This window comes from Trichosurus vulpecula, chromosome 1 (genome assembly GCF_011100635.1).
Source record: "Trichosurus vulpecula isolate mTriVul1 chromosome 1, mTriVul1.pri, whole genome shotgun sequence".
Lineage (NCBI taxonomy): Eukaryota > Metazoa > Chordata > Mammalia > Diprotodontia > Phalangeridae > Trichosurus > Trichosurus vulpecula.
In genome coordinates this window covers 416,698,163-416,714,200 of record NC_050573.1, presented here as the reverse complement: position 1 = coordinate 416,714,200, position 16,038 = coordinate 416,698,163, and positions in this window count along the sequence as shown.

The following is a 16,038-nucleotide window of genomic DNA, read 5'->3' as shown; positions in this document are numbered from 1 at the left end:
GGATGTCGGAAATGAGAGATGGAGGAATGAAGCAAAGATGACTGGGGTTTTGAGCCCGGGTCATATGTCAACAGAACAATGGACTTTAGAGGGAGGAGGAGGTCTTGGAGAAGGGGAGACATGATGAGTTCAGTTTTAGGAATATTGAGTTTATGGAATGGACTGAACTATCTAGCTCCATATTCCAAATGATGCAAGGAAATTTTGTGATAGTTCTCTCTAAAACTCATTCTCTCTGTTCATCTATTTCAGGTTAAAATTCATTGAGGCGCATTAAAAAATATTTTTTTTTTGCCTGTCTATGGATCCTCAACTCTTAGCACACTATCTGGCACATGGTAGGTGCTTAATAAATGTTTGTTGACTTGATTTATTGATATAAAAAAGATCTGAGGATCACAAATGTTAATGAAAAACTCATGTTGGTTGGATAATAATCAGGTTATTTAGTATAATCTACCCAGAGATATTAGAGTGGCAGCATGATAGAGTGTTGGACTGGAAGTAAAGAAGACCCATATTCCTATGCTGCCTCTGACTCTACCCATGTGAACATGGGCAAGTTATTTGACCACTCAAAAATTCAGATGATATACCTACAGACTTATCTACTAAGTAATGGGGGTGCTGCAATCTTCCTTGGTGGATGGATTTTTCACACCATAAAATCATAGGTTCCTGACACATTATCACATTAATATTAGTCGGAGAACCAATTTCACATTCTGTGAGTATGAATGTATCCAGAAACATCCACGTTGTGTAATAGTTTATTTAGGAGTGACAGCTTCTTCTGAAATGTCCCCTTGACAAAAATTGTATTTAAATGTGTAGAAACCAACTCAGTGAAAATTGTCATGCATATTTCAGTTCATCTCCAGATAAGTTATAGGCATGTACATGATGGAAAACAGAAAATGTTTTAAAGGTGTAGGGTTTAACAAATAGCTAGTGTCTAGGCAAAGCCAAGATGCAGAATTACTCTTTATTTCTGAGTGAAAAAAAAGTTTATGAGTAATATTGTGCAATGAGCTGAATCCATTCAGAAATTTTTAAAAAATGCCCAGGACAGACCACAGCTTGCCCTGTCACAGTGCCAAATAATGTTACTGACCTTCTGAAGGCGGGTATGGGGGGTGGGGGGAGGTGAGTTCAGTTTTGTTCAGACGTGCCTAAGTCTTTTAGTCTCACCCTGATGAAATTCAGAGAGGCAGAACCTGCTTCTCAGTTGTACTATATGCTTAATTACATGATTTGATTGTACTAATATCTTTAAATACCTTAGAATTGTTTTTTTAAACGACACACACATGTCACACACATACACACAACTCTTGAAACCAAAACAAATCTACTTGCTAGCCCTCTCAGGGATGGATGTGTAGACACATGGAATTTGATCAGAATGAGAAATCAGAGAAGAGAGAAGGAACAGTTTTAGTTCTTTCTCTTCTCTCCACCCTCTTCTTCCTACTCTATTTTGATGTAGAAACATTCTGAGAAAGTTTTACAAACATTTTGCTAATGATATTCACATCATTCCTATGAGGTAAAGAGAAACCCTTCCCATTTTATGAATTGGAAAGCTGAGATTTACTGTTTGAAATTAATTACAAAGTAGAATTATTTAAAATATACCACTTGCCTTGTGGTTCTATAGATTTTGTTATTTAAATCGCTCTTAATGGCGTAACTCATCCAGGTATGCAAAATTGCAGTCATGATGTTTGGTTTTACATGGAGATACCAACACAGAGAGACATATATTCTGCTTGCTGCTTCTTGGGAGAAATTTGATGCATTTTGGACACACTTGATCTTTAGAGGTTTGGGAAAAATGAATCCTAAATCCTCAACATTGAAATGTGGTATGCATACTTGTGCCAAGTTGGATTGAAAACATGTCAATAGATTTAGAGTTTTATTTCCCTAAACTCTAAGTGGGATGTGTTTGAAAACAGAATGACCAAATAGAGGTGGCCTAGAAAGTTAATCTTAATGTAGCAGGAGTCTGGAAAAACTGCCCTCTAGTGGAGCTTTTTGGAGTTTGGCCCTAGGAACTTTTTTATTGAGGGGAGAAAATGTCCTTCATTCAAGAACCTGTGATTCTAGGTGAAATTGAAAAATATTTCAGATTAGGATATTAGGACAATGGATTTGGAGCTAGAATGGACACTAGAGGTCATTTAATCCAACATCCTCATTTTGCAAATGAGAAAATTGAGGAAATGACTAACCAAGGTCACATGGGTCAAATTATGATTTGAACCCAGATCCTCTTTCTCCAGTGCTCTGTTCATAGCACCAACCTGCTCGGAGAGTGATGTGAATTTACAAATGAAATTGTCATGGTCACTTGTGATCTGTGCAAGATATGTTGGCCTTGTCTCATCTTCCTCCCTGTTGTCAGCTCTTGGAAATAGGCCCTAGGTTTTCTGGGAGGTGGTCACAACAAGTCACATTTATGTAGTGTTTTATGGTTACAAAGTATGTTGATCCTGCAGGAGAACCACGTTATCTTTACTTCCACTTTTTGGAGATGAAATACTGAAACTCAGAGAGCGGCATGCCCCAAATCACACAGAAACAAGCCAAAATCTTTTGACTTAAAGTCTAGGACTCTTTCCACTTCAAAGCATCAAGTTTGTTGCCAAAGCTCAATGTGATGTCAAAAATAAATAATAATAAAACAGGAAGGTATAAGCAGCTTTGTCAAGCACACAAAGTAAGACTTACATGAACTGATGCAGAGTGAAGTGAACAGAACCAGGAGAACATTGTACATAGTAAAAGCAATATTGTTTGATGAACTGTGAATAACTTAGGTATTCTCAGCAATACAATGATCCAAGACAATTCAAAAGGACTAATGACAAAGCATACTATCCTCCTCGAGAGAAAGAACTGATATTGATTAAATATAGACTGAAACATGCTATTTTTCACTTTCTTTGATTTTTTTCTTTTATTTGAGTCTTCTTGTACAAAATGACTAATATGGAAATGTTTTACATAACTGCACATGTATAATCTGTATCTGATTGCTTACCATGGTGGAGGGGGCAGGAAGGATAGAATTAGAACTCAAAACTTTAAATAAAAGTGTTTAAAAAAATGGAAAACAATGAATGCTGACTGACAAAAAAAGGGCCTAATTTGGTGAAATTGTGTGATCTTGAATAAATCATTTAACCTTTATGGGTCTCAATCTCTCCAGATATAAAATGAGAGGATTCTACTAGATGTCCTTAAAAGTCTCCCCAGCTCTAAATTCTATGTACACTTATCTGTGCAAGAGATTGCTATTGTCATTACTTTCATTTTATTCTTGGGAGAAATGACAATCTCCAGTGGCAATGTGGATGTATTAGTCCTGAAGTCTAAATCAGGTTTTTGTTTTGTTTTCTGCTTAATTTTGCTATCTATGGATAGCTTTTCCAACCAGAGGAAGGGGAAAAATTTTCAGATACAATATTCTGCTCTAACAATGTCATAAACTTGTACAGGCATGACTAAGAAGCTCACTTTAAAAAAATCTGATCTGAAGTCCAAATTAGGACTAGGAAAAGAAAGCCCCCAAAGGCAGGTGTGGCCTTAGGTGTGACTTAGGTAGTTTCCTTCTCCTTTTCTGCCCATGCCCCTCCCAACCCTAATCATCATTCCACAAATACAAATTCACTCTTTGGGAACTTGAAAGCTCATAAGGGAATCAGGAGTCTCCTCTTGGAAGGAAAATATGGCTGTTGAATGTCACATCTTATATCTTAACTATCAACTTGGAGTTGGTTGACTACCAGCTGAGAGCAAGGCTCTTTGGAACACAATCTAGATCCTTCACCTGGGGAAGACCTAAGAGGCACAAAGTCAAGAGACAGCATGGTACTGTGGACAGATCAGTAGATTTGTCATTGCTAGGAAGGAAGTCTGAATTTAAGTCAATTTGACCTTTCTGAGCATTAGTTTCCTCATCTATAAAATGGGGAGAATAATGGTTCCCTGACTTCCTTTAAGGATTGTTATTAGGAAAATGGTCATCATTGTTATTGTTACTGTCTGGGTTTTGTTTGTTTTTGAGACTGGTCTCAACCACTCTGCTGATAAAAGAGGAACTTTGACCTGCTCCATTTCCCACCTGGACCATTTTTCCCCCTGAGGAAAGTATTTCTTAAATAGTAAAGAGCTATATGAGGATGAGCTACTATAACTAAGAGAAGGGAGAAGGGTACTGACAGGGAAGATACTAAAGACAAATTGTGCTTTTTTTCTCAGTCTTGCCCAGGACTCTGACGAGGGGGCCAACCGACAATTTCTTTTTCATAGACATTCATTTAATGTGTAAGAGAGAGTGTTCCAGGCACCAAGGCAAGTAAAGTGACAGGTGGGCTATGGTGTGGACCCTCAAGGATCTTTCAATCTAGTCCTGGAAGTAAAGACAAGTCCATAAATAAGTGTAGTGAGAGTCAGAGAATGAGAAATGCCATAAGTGAAGTTGTAATTGCTTTAGTTGATTAAAAAAAATCATTCCTCCCCATTGAGAAAACAATACAGGAAAATTTTGTCTAGGGCCTACACTGGTTGATACTGCAAAAATGAAAGGAAACCAGTCTCTCTTAGGGGTGAGTTTCCTTGGCTAAACAGAGAACTCTGAGGAATAGCATTTGTACCTTGGGGATTGGCAAACACTACAACTCAGGACTTGTTTTTTGCTTTGTTGATTGTCTAGACTTAAGAAAGTGATGGAGAAAATGTTAATAATGCAGATTAAACTTAAAAATGTATCATGCATAGGAGTTTTTTTGGAGATCTAGTTGTTAAACATTTACCACACACTCCTGTTTATAATCCAGGCAGCTTTCTTTGAAGTACTTAGATACTATGACGTATTATTTATTTGTAGTATTGACATTATTGCATTATCTTTAGTGCCTTTAAGCATAATATAGTTTTTCTATTTCCCCATTTTAACCATGTCTCTTATTTTTGCTATTGCCTTGTTTGAGATCATCACGACTACTTCTAAGTTTTGGAGTTCTGATGAAGCATAATAAATTTTATTCCAACCCTTCATTTTAACTCTGTATGAATCATTATGTTTTAAGTATGTTCTTATAAATGGCACATTGGTAGGTGGGTTGGGTATTCCTAAGTGTCTTATGTCTGTGGGTATTTCCCTTATACCATAAATACTTCCCCGATGAGTCTTAAGTGCTCACCTTCACTGGTGGTCTCAGACGTGGAGAACAGTGAAAGGACTTGACTGTGATTAATCAGTGCTGTTACATAGAGCAAAAGCTTTGTCTTTAAAAGCACCTCTCTTCTCCATTAGATTATGTCTGTCTCAGAATTTAGATAAGTCAGAGTTCTCTGATAGTCAGAGGTCAGGAGACCTTGGCATCCACTCCTAGACGTTTGTGAGTATACATGGAAGGGGAGGATGGATTGAAAAGATCTTCATGATTTGTAACTTTCTGTATTTTATTTATGTAACAAGGATATAGCAGGGTCACAAGATCACAATCTCTTCATGTACGAGTTTCCTTTTAATATCCTCAGGGCCCAGATTCAAGGAATTTTCATTGGGTCATGTTGCCACTGTTTCTTAGATCCAACTGTTGTTAAGAAATCAGTTAAACTTCACAGTGCAGTGGAAACACAGATTAAAAATTAATTGGAAATTAAATAATCTAATCCTAAAGAGTGAGTGAGTCAAAGAACGAATCATAGGGAAAATCAATAATTTTACCTAAGAGAATGACAACAACAAGACAATATAACCCAAACTGATGGAATGCAGCCAAAGCAGTACATAAGGTAAAATTTTATCTCTAAATGCTTACATTAATAAAACAGAGAAAGAACACATTAATGAATTGGGACATGCAACTAAAAAATAGAAAAACAACAAATTAAAAATCCTCAGTTAAACACCCAATTGGATTCCTGAAAATCAAAGGAGAGATTAATAAAAGGGAAAGTAAGAAACTCATTGAACTAATAAATAAAACTAGGAGTTGGTTTTATGGGAAAAAATCGATAAAATAGATAAACCATTGGCTAATTTGATTTGAAAAAGAAGAAAATCAAATCACCAATATAAAAAATGAAATGGGTATATTTATCACCAATGAAGAAGAAATTAAAATAATTATTAGGAAATATTTTCCCCAATTATAAGCCAACAAAACTGACAATCTAAGTGAAATGGATGGATATTTACAAAAATTTAAGTGTCCCAGATCAACAGACAAAGAAATAGAATACTTAAATAATCCCACCTTAGAAAAAAAAATTGAACAAGCCGTCAATGATCTCTCTAAGAAAAATCCCCAAGACCAGATGGATTAACAAGTGAATTCTACCAAACATTTAAAGAACAATTAATCCCAATACTATGTAAACAATTTGGGAAAATAGGCAATTCCTTTTATGACAGAAACACAACACCAATACTAAACCAGAAAGAGCAAGAACAGAGAAAGAAAACTATATACCAAATTTCCTAATGTATATTGATGTAAACATTTTAAATAAAATAATAGCAAGAAGATTGTATCAATATATTACAAGGATCATACATTATGATCAACTGGGATTTATACCAGGAATGCAGGAATGCAGGAATGCTAGTTCAATATTAGGAAATCTATCAGTCTAATTGACCATGTCAATTAAAAAAATAGAAAATCATATGATTATCTCAAAAATGCAAAAAAAGCTTTTGACAAAATACAACCTCCATTCCTATTTAAAAAAAAACCACCAAAGAGCATAGGAATAAATGGAGTCTTCCTTAAAATGATAAATAGTATCTACCTAAAACCATCAGCAAGCATTATCTGTAATGGGGATAAGCTATAAGCCTTCCCAATAAGATTGGGGTGGGGGGAGATGTGAAGCAAGGATGTCTATTTTCATCACTATTGTTCAATATTGTACTAGAAATGGTATCAATAGCAATGAGAGGAGAAAAAGAAATGGAAGCAATGAGGAAACAAAACTATCACTCTTTGCAGATGACATGATGGTATACTTAGAGAATCAACTAAAAAAAACTAGTTGAAATAATTAACTTTAGCAAAGTTGCAGGATATAAAATAAACCCACATTAATCATGAGCATTTTTATATATTACAATCAAAATCTAGCAGCAAGAGACAGAAAGGAAAATTCCATTTAAAATAACTGTAGACAATATAAAATACATGAGAGTCCACCTGCTAAGACAAACCCAGGAACCATTTGAATACAACCACAGAACACTTTTGACACGAATAAAGTCGGATCCAAACAATTGGAAAAATATTAATTGCTCATGGGTAGGCAGAGCCAATATAATTAAAATCATAATTCTACCTAAATTTATTTACTTATACAGTGCCATAACAATCAAATTACCAAAAATAAGTTTATACAGCTAGTAAAATAATAATAATAAATAAAAAATAACAAAATTCATCTGGAAGAACAAAAGTTCAAGAAGAGCAAGAGAATTAATGAAAAAAATGTGAAGGAAGGTGGCTTAGCAGTACTAGATCCCAAACTGTATTACAAAATGGCATTCATCAAAATAATCTGGTACCAGTTGAGAATATAGTAGTGTATCAGTGGAATAGATTAGGTATACAGTAGGTAATGACCATAGTAATTTAGTGTTTGGTAAATACAAACATTCACACTTTTGGGACAAGAACTCACTATTTGACAAAGGCAAAACTGAAAAGTATTTTGGTAAAAACTAGGTATAGACCACCATCTCATACTGTATACCAAGGTAAGATCAAAATGGGTACATAAAAGATGACATAAAAGGTGATATAAGCAAAATCAGAAAGAATAGAATAGTTTACCTGTAAAATTTTTTGAGCAAATAAGAGATAGAGAGCATTATGGAATATAAAATGGATAATTTTGAATCCATTAAAATAAAAAGGTTTTGCACAAACAAAACAAATGCCACCAAGATTAGAAAGAAAGTAAAAAATTAGGAAAAAATTTTGCAGCAAGTTTCTCTGATTAAGGCCTCATTTCTCAAATATATTGAGAACTGAGTCAAATTTATAAGAACACAAGTCATTCCTCAATTGATATGAGCAGGTAGTTTTCAGACAAAGAAACCAAAGCTCTCCACTATTGGTTAGAGAAATGCAAATTAAAACAACTCTGAGGTACCACCAAACACCTATCAGATTGGCTAATGTGACAGGAAAGGAAAATGACAAATGTTGGAGGGGATGTGGGAAAACTGGAACTAATGCACTGTTGGTGGAATTGTAAACTGTTCCAACCATTCTGGAGAGCAATTTGAAACTGTCTAAAGGGCTATAAAACTGCACATAGTCTTTGATCCAGCAATACCACTACTAGGTCCCAAGAGATTAAAAAAAAGGAAAAAAAGAAAAGAACAAAATACATACTAAAATATTTATGTCAGCAGTTTTTGTGGTGGAAAAGAATCGGAAATTGAGGGGATGCCCATCCATTCAGAAATGGCTGAACAAGTTGTGGAAGTGATTGTGATGGAATATTGTAATATAAGAAATGATGAGCAGGATGCATCCAGGAAAACCTGTAAAGACTTACATGAACTGATGCAAAGTGAAGTGAGCAGAGCCCAGAGAACAGCATACATAGTAACATCAATATTGCACAATGATCAACTCTAAATAACAGCTATTCTCAGCAATACAAAGATCAAGGCAATTCTGAAGAACTTATGATGCAAAATGCTATCCATCTCCAGAGAAAGAACTGATGGAGTCTGAATAAAGATCAAAGCATACTTTTTCTTACTTTATTTTTCGTAGGTTTGTTTGTTTGTTTTGGTCTGTGTTTTCTTTCACAACATGACTAATATGGAAATATGTTTTGCATGACTACATCTGTATAACTTATATAAAATTGCTTGCCTTCTCACTGAGGGAGAAGGGGGAGAAGGAGAAGGGAGAGAGAGAATTTGAAACATAAAGTTTTAAAAAATGAATGTTAAAATTATTTCACATGTAATTGGGAAAAATATGTGTGTATACATGTGTGTATGTATGTATGTATATACAGGTGTTTTATATATGTGTATGTGTATATATATATACATATATATATAATATCATTTCATAGTGTAACAGAAGTGAAGCAATTTAATCTGATTAGGAAAAGCATGGTAATGTCCAGCATAGGACACAGGTTGCATAAAATTCAGCAAATGTAGGTAGCCAAAATTAAAGCAGACACCACACTTCCCATATTCAAAGTTCTCTACTACTCCTACCTCATAGGATGGAGTCTAGGACTATAAAACCCTGATGTTATCTTTCTCCTGTTGCTTCAAAGCTTAAGAGTAGAAATTAGGAAGTCTGGGGCCTTTATAAAATTTTATCTCTAAGAGTAGTGTGAGGGAGGAAATACCTCTGTCATTCATGGCAGATTGGCAACATCGGATTTGGAGTGCTATTGAAAAGGTGAAGTCAAGTCAACAAGCCTTTACAAAGTACTTACTATGTGTCAGGCACTGTGCTGAGTTCTGGGACTACAAATACAAGCAAAAAGAAAGGTGACTCTTGCCTTAAGAAATTGGCATTCTGATAGGGAGGACAACAGTGAAAAGCAGAGGTGGGAAGAGAATGAATGGTGGTGAAGTCCAGAGTCAAAAGCACATCTGGGAGATGGCTATCCTGGGCTTTCCCTCAACACTGAAGTTCTGGGAAGAATTCAGCAATGGGGGAAGGGAATTAGAAGATGTTCTAGGGAGAGGAGGCTTAAGGAAACTTCCGGGTTTCTCTGATTCTCCTGGAAAACAGCTATTGGTTGAATATGACATCAAGATTGGCCCTTTCTGGCTCTTCTCCTATGGTTCTGGTAATTTCTGCTTAACCTAGATGAGCTTCTCTGGATAGCAGTGATGTGATAGGGTCTTGAGGTTACTGCCTCCCCCAGACCCTATCATAAATCCTGCTACTACCTTCACCAACTAATATGGGCTATTCTGGCATCAAAGCCAAATTTAAAATATCTCAGTAATGGCAATCACTGGAGTAATATCACCTAAGAATCTAGGGTTATGTCCATTTCAAACATGCTGAATATTATTGTACTGTTACTTCCATGTGGTCTCTTATTTTTAATAATCAATGGGATTAAAGAAGAAAAGACAACTTTATAGAGAATTTTTTGTCCATTTTATTTCCTTAAAATGGAAACCCTTGTAAAGTTCCACATTTTTTGTTTATTTTTCTATTACGTTTTACTTTTCCCAATGAATGAAAATCCTCCTTGTTTCATTCTCCTGGTCCATTGAGAAAAAGTAAGTACAGTTTAGTAACTTTGGGAACATATTTCAAATTGTTTTCCAGACTGGCTGGAGTGGTTCACAGTTCCACCAACATTGCATTGTACTTGTTTTCCCACAGCCTCTCTAGCATTTGTCATTTTTCCTTTTTTAGGTCAATTTTGCCAGTTTGGTGGCTGGGAATATCAGAGTAGTTTTAATTTTATTTTTTTCTAATTGTTAGTAATATAGACCATTTTTTCATATAGCTCTTAATAACTCGGATTACTTTTTAAAAATGTCTCCATATCTTTTGACCATTTATCAATTGGGGAATAGTTCTCTATGTCTTTTGTATATTCCTTATTGTGCCTCATTTATTATGTAAGGCAAATCAGTAAGGATGTGAATCATTTGTTCTTATGATACTTACCATTTAATAATTACATGTTATCAAAAAATAAAAAAAATAATTACATGTTATCAAGGGGGAAAAGATGTAATCTAAGCTTAAACCAAATCTTCTAAAAATTGATTATGGAAGTATAGCCAAGTTTGCTATATCTGACCCCCAGGGCTCCAGGGAGCAACCCTGATGGGTTAGGATGTCTCTTTTCACTAACATCTTCTTCTCAAGCCTCCACTATGTTCCTCCCACTTTTTAGGAGCCTGAATCTAGCCCTCAGTTCCATTTAAGCCCTTAAGATCCATTAGCTTTTACAAAGCCATAATAATAACAAAATATAAACATTTTCCACCTTCTCCCTGAAAGACATACTTCAGGGGCATAATGTCCCCTACAATAGTACATTAGTCTGTGAGGGAATGGGCTTAAAACTTTGCTTGGTTCCTACCTATCATCAGTCTTACCAAGTTCACACCCAAATGAGTAGGATTTTGTTCTAGGGTCTCAAAGGTCACTCCCAAAGATTGCTCCTTACTCTTCAGGACATCAGTGCTGTGCTGGCTACAAAATTTGGCTTAGATTATGATTCCTGTCTGTTACTCTCCCAACCAAGGTCAGAAATTTCAATCCCCTCACCTAGAATAGAAAAAGAATGAGAAGGCCAAATATTAGTGGTGTTTCTTGAGGAGAGAAGACTCCCAGGCCCTTTTTGGAGAGATAGTATGATCTCTCATCAGATGCTGTGAGAATAGGAGTCACTGAATGAAGAAGAGAGAGGCCACTGAATTTGACTCAGGCTCTTGTGTAGCATTTTGGCTGTAAAGCCACTTTGAAAAAAAAATAAACAAAAACAAAAAACCCTAAAAGAAAACCAAAAAATCTTCTCTCTATTACCTGGTTAGCCAACCAAAACCTGAATGTCTAAGCATCCTGGACCATCTCCACTTGTCCTGATCTATATCTGACTACTGGACCCAGGTGGCTCCAGAGGAGAAAGTGAGGCTGATGACTTTGCACAGGCCTTCCTAACTTAAATCCAATTCACTTGCATGTCGTGGCATCCCCTCCCTGATGTCATGGTCCTTTTTGAGAATGAAGGACAAAGAACAGCAACAAGAAGCATGCTCTACAATCCCCCTTAAGATCATCATGATTGTCCCAGAAGCAAGCTCTCTGGAGTTCTTCATTTGGAAAGGTTGCAACAATGGAGCAAGCTGATGGGGCCCGTGCATGTGCCAGACCTCTAATGCAGAATGCTGACATATAAAGCAGCCTTTTATTGAATTTATTATACTCTTCTTTGACATACATGCAGACATGACAATTATGTTAGGCTATTTAGGATTTTGTTTATAATGGGATTTAGGATGATCTGGGTAGATGTAATTAATGTTGCCCTTTCTGGATATTACCAGGTTGTGCCCCTTTTTAATGGAGAAAGGCTCTTAAATTTCTAAATGTAGTACTTTCAGATAAACTTGTTTCCCAGTTTGGCCTGGAATTCAGACAATTTGGATTCTAAGCTTTGTTCCACAGATGACTTATTATGTGTGCCTTTGGGAAAACCACTTGATTTCTGTTTCTCTATTACAAAAATGCAGAATATCACAGTTAGAAAGGATTAGTTCACCCCATACCTATCTGGGAAGTCTTTATTCAGATTCCCCAAGAACTGATCATTCAGTTTTTGCTTGAAGACCTTTATTGAGGGGGGAACTACTACTTTCCAAGGCAATCCGTCCTACTTTTAGACAGCCCCATTGAAGAATTTTCCCTTAAATTAAGCCTAAATTTGACTCTCTGCCAGCAGCTTCTACCCATTGATCCTGGTTCTGCCCCCTGGGACCAGGCAACTCAGAAATAATTTCTTCTCTGTGTTAGGCATGAGCCCTTAAACATCAGAATAAATCTTCTGCAAGACTTGAAGACAACTATTATGGCCCCCTGAGTTTTCTCTTCTCTGGGATAAATGTCCTCAGGGCATTGAGGCCCTTCCACATCCCTGTGACCCTCACCTACACACTGTCTAGCCTTACTAAGATATGGTATCCAGAACTCCAGATGTGATCTAGACAGGGAAGAGGAGTGCAAAAAGATCATCTTCTTCGGTTTTTTTTTTTTTAGAGTTGTGCTTCCTTTAATAAAGCCAAAGATCCTCTAGAACTTGTGGGCAACCTCGCCAGTCTGCTATCATGAAACAATGAAAGGGTTATTATGAGTCCCAAGTTAAACTAGATGGTGCTTAAATTGTGGATTCAGTTCCAGACTACCACAATAAAGTAGATATCGGAATAAAGTGAGTCACGTGAATTTTTTGCTTTTCCAGAAGTTATGTTTACTGTAGTCTATTAAAGGTGTGATAGTATTATGTTTAGAAAAAAATGTACCCACCTTAATTTATAAGATTATTGCTAAAAAGTGCTAACCATCATCTGAGCCTTCAGAGAATTGTGATCTTTTTGCTCATAGAGGGTGTTGCCTTGGTGTTGACGGCTGCAGAGTGATCAGGGGTGTGGTTGCTGAAGGTTGGGGTGGCTGAGGCAATTTCTTAAAATAAGACAATAATGAAGTTTGCCCCACTGATTGACTTTCCTTCTCACTTGAATGTTTAGAGGCCATTGTAGGGCTATTAATTGGCCCAATTTCAATATTGTCGTGTCTCAGGGAATAGCGAGGCCAGAGGAGATGGAGAGAGATAGGGACAGCTGGCTGTTTGGTGGAGTAGACAGAACACACACATTTTTTGATTAATTTTGCTCCCTTACGTGGGCGCAGTTTGTGATGCCCTAAAACAATGACAATAGTAACAGATCACCATAACAGATATAACAATGAAAAACTTTGAGATATTCTGAGAATTACCAAAATATGACACAGAGACACAATGTGAGCACATGCTGTTGGAAAAATGGCACCAATCAACAGATCTTCTCACACAGGGTTGCCAAAAACTTTCAATTTGTAAAAAAAAAAAATGTAATATTTGTATAGTGCAATAAAACAAAGCACAAAAAACAAGGTATGTCTGTAATAGTAAGCTTGTGCCCAATCATTACCTGATCAAGTGTATGGTAATTTAATTGGGAAGAGGGAAACCATATAAAAGTTAATGTTGGTTAAATATGCCCAAGTACTTAGTGTGGTAGAATTCACTGTAACTCACCACAGAGGATAGCTTAAATTAGAGCTACAGTTCTTTAATTCTTACCTAGGATAATAGGATCAAGGATTTAGAGCTGAAAGCACTTTAGAAATGATCTAGTCTAGCCCCCTTATGATGCAGATGAGGAAATTCAGATCTGGAAAAATCAAATGTCTTGCCCAATATTATTCAGCTAGTAATCACCAGAGTTGAGATTTGAACTCCAGCACCAACTACAACATTGCTTATATTACCTAGATGCAACAGACAGAATGTTTCCATTCTCACTTTGGATAGTACTATCTTTTGGTAGCAGGAAGAACCAAGCAACTTTTCTCAAACCTAATGTTAACACCCTCAAATTTCACTTACCTTTTAAACCCTGTAGGATTTACTAACACAGACACTACTCTGACTTTAGGCTGTGGTTTTACTGTGAGAAACTTTTCCATTTTTCTCTTTCAAGCTCTGGGGCAAATGGGGTAAATGTGTGTGTTTTTTTTAACCTTTAAAATATATACATATATAAATATAAAATGTATATGCATTTCTCTAGCCATATATGGTAATCATCTATATCTCTGTAAGCATCGAAGTTTGTGAACCATATGTTATCATTGCTTCTAACTGCCTGTTTGTTGTCTGACAGACCAGAGATTTCCAAGTTATGAAAATAGCTCTGTTTTGTGTTTCTTTCTTGTCTGGTACAGGAATAATTACTAAAATAATAACTGCATAGAAAAATATTCTAACATTTGTCAGATGCACCACTAATCTCAACAGAATATTTAATCAGTTTGAACATTGTGTGAACCATGAAATTCAGGTCCCCTAGAACTGATGAGTGGGACAGAGACAGAATCAATAAAACAGTAGTTGGTTTTATTTTCATAATCCTCCTATAAAATCATCTGGGATATATTAAACACCTCTTCCCTAACCCCTACCATTAAAATCCAAAGGGAAATGTATATGTGTATGTACATATGTATAATATATATTATAGAAGTGAATCAATCATGATTGAAGGTAGCGAAACCTCAGGCATACTCAAGTTTCTCTCTTTATTAATGGAACCCCAAAGATACTGTATTACATTGTTCAATCTGACCAAAGAAAAAGTTAAATGAGGACCAGGATTCAGGGAAAATGTATAGCATACAGCATCTGTGTTGGAAAATGCTTTGAACAACTGAGAAAGAATTTTATATGTAATCTAACATATCACATATCTTTAGATATTATTAACATCATACAAAGCTGGACATAAAATCAAATGTTGAAAAGCCAAAATTATGTCATAAAGAGAAGAAGCAGACAGCATAAAGCCTTTCTTATGTGCTTTACTAAAACGCCTTTGAAAAAAAAATTAGCTGTTATGTGGCTTGTAGCCATAGGTGTAGGATAGGCTGTAAATTAATTTGGAAGCAGGTGTTTCCATGGTTGTGGAAAAAAATGCCAACTGAATATATCTTACAGGATTCATGGAGCAGAGTATGCCAATACTTGCAAGAGGCAAGATCCCAATAGTGGAACACATTTCCCGCCTTTTGAAACAAAAGCTGGAGCCATAAATACTACAGCTGGAAGAGTTTTGTAGGATTTTTGATCTTGGTGGGTGAACTCTGAATTAACATCCTTAACTCAGATGCACAGCTTGCAGTCAGGCCATATCCAAAAGATATTTTTTTATTCCCAACCCTCAAAGTTTCCATTATTTTTTTATAAAGATAAACAAGGAAAACTTATTATATTTAATAAAATGTGATTATTATATTTTATAAAAACTTGAGCTGCCATTTATTAAGGTGGCAAAGAGCCACCTCTTAAGCTAATTGGACAGTGTATAGAGTCCTTCTGTTTACCCATTGGATTGACACCCTTGGCCATTGATGAAGGATGCTGTCCAGTTATGAATGGTGAAATAGTTTTTAAAATTTAATTTAATTTAATTTGGCAGGGTGGAGGTAATCAGGGTTGAGTGACTTGCCCAGGGTCACATACCTAGTAAGTATCTGAGGCCAGATTTGAGCTCAAGCCCTCTTGACTCCAGGGCAAGCGATCACTGTGCCACCTAACTGCCCAGTAAAATAGTTTTTGACAAGGAAGAAGTGACAGGACAAAAGATTTGGGTCTGAATGGCTTTAGAAACCTCTTCCAGAGCTCTGGATCTATGATCCTACAGATTCTAATGCTATTCTCCAAAATTCCTATTATCACTTCTGGTTA